Below are 5,356 nucleotides of genomic sequence, written 5' to 3'. Positions count from 1 at the left end.
TTTGTATTGTGCGCTGCTAGCTTAGTGCTACGTTAGTTCTGGCAGTTTTTGACGTGGGTGGGCGGAGTCTAGGATGTGCGAGAGAAGCAGAGCATGTTCTATTCACACAAGGAGAGCTGTTGGTCAGGCTACTTCTTGTGGCATGCTCTCTAAAATAGCTACTGAACCAAGTTATTGTTGTAGGTAAACAGATGTTTAACAACCTGTTAAAATACACCAGAATGCAGGAAATGGCATCTACTTTATTCAAAATTTTCTGGAGATCCCCCCACCCTAAACCAATGTGTCCAACTCATTCATATTGTTTATTCAGACATCGCATCTCAGATATTACAGTGACAAACAAATACTTCAGTGTCTAACACATTGAGCAACATGTTTAGCACAACCTGTGGAGTTACATACCATTTGTCTGTAAGTAAAATATCTCAGGAACAACTCCGAGAAAGTAATTATCCTCTGTACCTTTTGCGGCTGCTTAACTTTTGGAGTCAGTCCAGTTCAAACTGGCCACCACAGCTCACCACTCATTGCATACACATAAATGGCTACACCTCAGATTTACAGATACTGAGCTACAATTTGATGTGGTAGTAGCTGAGAGTCATTCTCGACACATATTCTGAGTGCTCAAAGCTCATGCAAGATACTGAAATGATCCTTATAAGAGGAGCCTTTCACTTGTTTGTGGTTTCCTGAGCCTCCAGCAGGTGTTTCAGTGTACTTCTGCTCCCACAGTGCCACCTGATGGACAACCCAAGATGTCCAAAGATGATGTGGTCTCTTTTTGTTTGCACGGCTCGTTCCTGTTTAAAGGAAGCAAAGGTAAACAAAAAAAACTGAAATATCTTGCAATAAAAGTGCAGAATGAAGTTATTCGGCCAGTTGGCTTGTGATAAAACTCCTTAAATGTTGGTCAAGTCACCTGAGGGAGTGGATAAAAAAGAAATAAGCAAAAGTATTAAATCTTTCATCCTCTCCTCCTAACCTCGTTGCACCGGCAGAGACATTGTGCAAAAGCAACAGCCATCCATCATGTCTCATTGTGCCGTTTAGATGTAATTGCAAACCCTTAAGGATTGCTCTTCCATCCTCGCACGGACGTGCACGCAAACCTGAAAGGAAGGGGGGAGCGGCTAGAGTATCACTTTTGAGTCGTGCAGACAGGGAGACGGAGAGCAGGCAGCGCCTCCATGCACATTTCACAGACAATCAAATTAGAGTTGGCGTTCGATACATCACTGACAAATTGTTTATTAAACAAAAGGCTTGGATTGCAGCATAACTGAGGAGGATTGGGGAGGCAGGAGGAGAGCCGGGGGCTGCCCGACTCTCATGTGCGTGACTTCATGCACACATTATTTGCTCCATGTAAGGGAAAAAAAGGCTTTTTGTTTTGCTCTTGTTCTTGCAAACACGCCATTTATGTCCATTTCTACCAAAGAATTCAAGCATGTCCAACATTCTTGGGGAAAATGAGTGAAGCATGTTTTTATATTATTAAAGGGATCTAAATATGGGCACATGTTAGCCCTAATATGTTGTTACGTCTCTATTCTACTAAATTTGTTTGTGACACATGAAAATTCTTAATAAGTTTTTTAAAAAAATACATGTTTATTAAATATTTCACCTAAAGACATTGCCATTATTTTATCGGTGCAATGCATTCTGGGATGATGACGGACATGGCTGTAGAGGAGATGGAGTGGGTTTTCTCCGGGTACTCCGGTTTCCTCCCACAGACCAAAAACATGCATGTTAGGCTGATTGGTAACTCTAAATTGTCCCTAGGTGTGAGTGAGAGAGAGAATGGTTGTTTGTCTCTATGTGTCCCTGGACACACAGACTAGAGACCTGTCCAGGGTGTCCCCCACCTCTCACACAGTTACTGCTGGACATGGCCAGTGACCCTAGCAACCTGAAAAGTAAGAAGCGGGTAAAGATAACGAATGGATGGATGAAAAAAGATTTTTAGAGATTTTTGAAAATTTATTAAGACTAGAAAACAAAGAATTCACACGCCCACCCACCCACCCTATACATATGGGTTTGTGTGTGTAATCTGCGCACATAACACTCCCAATCTTCATCCATCCATCCATTTTCTTCCGCTTATCCGGGGTCGGGTCGCGGGGGTAGCAGCTTAAGTAGGGAGGCCCAGACTTCCCTCTCCCCAGCCACTTGGGCCAGCTCCTCCAGAGGAATCCCAAGACGTTCCCAGGCCAGCCGAGAAACATAGTCTCTCCACCGTGTCCTTGGTCTTACCCTGGGTCTCCTCCCGGTGGGACGTGCCTGGAACACTTCGCCAGGGAGGCGTCCAGGAGGCATCCTAACCAGATGCCCGAGCCACCTCTACTGGCCCCTCTCGATGTGGAGAAGCAGCGGCTCTACTCTGAGTCCCATCCGGATGATTGAGCTTCTCACCCTGTCTCTAAGGGAGAGTCCAGACACCCTGAGGAGAAAACTCATTTCAGCCGCTTGTATCCGAGATCTCGTTCTTTCGGTCACAACCCAAAGCTCATGACCATAGTTGAGGGTAGTAGGAACGTAGATTGACCGATAAATTGAGAGCTTCGTATTTTGACTCAGCTCTCTCTTCACCATGACAGACCTGTACAGCGCCCGCTTCACTGCAGATGCCGCACCTATCCATCTTATCAATCTCTCGCTCCATTTTTCCCTCATTCGTGAACAAGACCTCAAGATACTTGAACTCCTCCACTTGGGGCAGGACCTCCTCCCCGATCCGGAGAGGGCACTCTACCCTTTTCTGGCTCAAGACCATGGCCTCGGATTTGGAGGAACTGATCCTCTTCCCGGCCACGTCACACTCGGCTGCAAACCGCTCCAGCAAAAACTGTAGATCACGACCTGATGAATCCAATAGGACCACTTCATTGGCAAAAAAACAGAGAAGCGATCCTAAGGCCACCAAAACGGATCCCCTCAACACCTTGGCTGCACCTAGAAATTCTGTCCATAAAAGTTATGAACAGAATCGGTGACAAAGGGCAACCTTGGCGGAGTCCAACTCTCACCGGGAACGAGCCCGACTTACTGCCGGCAATGCGGACCAAGCTCTGACACCGGTCATACAGGGACCTAACAGTCCATATCAAAGGGCCCGGTACCCCATACTCCCAGAGTACCTCCCACAGGGTTTCCCAAGGGATGCGGTCGAACGCCTTCTCCAAGTCCACAAAGCAAATGTAGACTGGTTGGGCAAACTCCCACGCACCCTCCAGGACCCTGCTGAGAGTGTAGAGCTGGTCTAGTGTTCCACGACCAGGATGAAAATCGCACTGCTCCTCCTGAATTCGAGGTTCGACTAGCCGACGGACCCTCCTCTCCAGAACCCCCGAATAGACCTTACCAGGGAGGCTTATGCGCGTGATCTCCCTGTAGCTGGAAAACACTCTACGGTCCCTCGTTTTGAATAGGGGGACCACCACCCCAGTCTGCCAATCCAGGGGAACTTCCCCCGATGTCCACGCAATATTGCAGAGTCACGTAAGCCAACACAACCCTACAACATCCAGAGCCTTAAGGAACTCGGGGCGAATCTCATCCACCCCTGGGGCCCTGCCACCGAGGAGCTTTTTAACCACCTCGGTGACCTCAGCACCAGAGATTGGAGAGCCCGACCCAAAGTCCTCAGGCTCGAAGCCATACGAAAGTCATTCTCCAGATCTTCTTATGTGAAACAGTTGTGAGCACTTAACATCTAACCTGTTGTACATAACGCTTTGAAGAAGGTCCGTTAGGAGAAACAAAGTTTAATCCTGACCAGATTAACAAGCTAATGGCTGGTCCGAGCTAGGCAAAAGAGCACTCTTGGAAATAGCAGCGTCAGGTAGTTGTTGCACTTCCTGTGCAGATTAGGGCACGACTAGTGAAATTAACAGTTCCAAAGTGACGTTGTGTCATTGGCTACTAGAAACTTAAGCTTGGTTATTTCACCCAATAACAAAGTCTAGGTAAATTATTTTCTGTTTACCATATTTTTCGGGCCAAAAGGCGCACCGGTTTATAAGGGGAACTGTCAAATTTTGAGAAAATTAAAGGATTTTTAGTGCGCCTTATGGTGCGAAAGATACGGTATATTTTATTTTGACTGCATGTTTTTGCCATTTGTCGTCTACGTAGATATTTAATTTATATCTGAGAATCATCCAAACCTTTTGGTAATAGTTCAGTGAAATTGTAACCCATGAAGTTGGTTTATAGGTGAATCAGTGACAGATGGTGGTGCTTTTCAAAAGTTTCACTGGTTTTATGTGCCTGGACGCCGGTATTTCCTGCATCTCTTTGTCTTCTGCCCACCATGTTTAGTAAAAGCCTGTGTAAGTCTCCCTAAAAATAATAAATGGTCTGCTTCTTTAAAAAAAACGGGTCTCTTAACTGGTTATGGTAAATTCCAGTGCTGGTGGTCCGTGAAATGTTTACCGTGTGCTGACAAGTGCAGCCAGGCACACGAGGAGAAGTGTTAAAGAGCGATCTTCCATCAGTGGATGAGCGTGAGAATGGTCTTCTGGTGTCAAACTTTGCATTTATAATCATACACTGAGACGACGTGACACAAAAAATGCACTTTGTCTGAAAGAGAACTTTATCTCTGTGACAAAAAGCCAACTTTAAAACAAACACATCCAATTTTAGCTCAATATCTGTCACATTATCTGATCTAAAAGCCAGTTTCTCATCCAGTAATTACCTTATAGGGTTTAATCAAAATCTATCTAGTGGTTCATGAGATATTTTGCCACGTACACACCAACACACAGGCACAGACAAAAGCATTGTCTGCCTCTGCATTTTTGCAGAAAGTTATAATTAGTGTAAAAAGATCAGACATGAATTAAAGTGAACATTTTAGAGAGTCTGTAATTCTGACTGGATTGACAAGCTAATGGCTAGCTACTCTCTGGAGCTAACGTCACGTATATCAGGTCTGGAGCTAACGTCACATATATTAGCTCTGGAGCTAACATATATTTTAGCTCTGGAGCTAACATCATATAAGCTCTAGAGGTAACATCAGATTTATATTAGCTCTGTCGCTAACCTCCATTTTAGCTCTGAAGCTAAAGTCACATATATTAGCTTCAGAGCTAACATCCTTTATAGTAGCTCCGGAGTTAACATCATAGCAGAGCTATGACCAAGCTAATGGCTAGCTAACAACTAGCAGAGCTATGACCTAGCTAATGGCTAGCTAACAATTAGCAGAGTTATGATCAAGCTAAAGGCTAGCTGCTAACTAACGGAGAACAAGCTAATGGCTAGCTAACAACTAGCATAGCTACGACCAAGCTAAAGACTAGCTACTAACTAAATGAGCTATGAATAAGCT

This window comes from Nematolebias whitei, chromosome 23, assembly GCF_014905685.2.
Source record: "Nematolebias whitei isolate Nwh7 chromosome 23, NemWhi1, whole genome shotgun sequence".
Taxonomy (NCBI): Eukaryota; Metazoa; Chordata; class Actinopteri; order Cyprinodontiformes; family Rivulidae; genus Nematolebias; species Nematolebias whitei.
The sequence above is the reverse complement of the archived record's forward strand: the minus strand, read 5'-3'. Positions refer to the sequence as shown.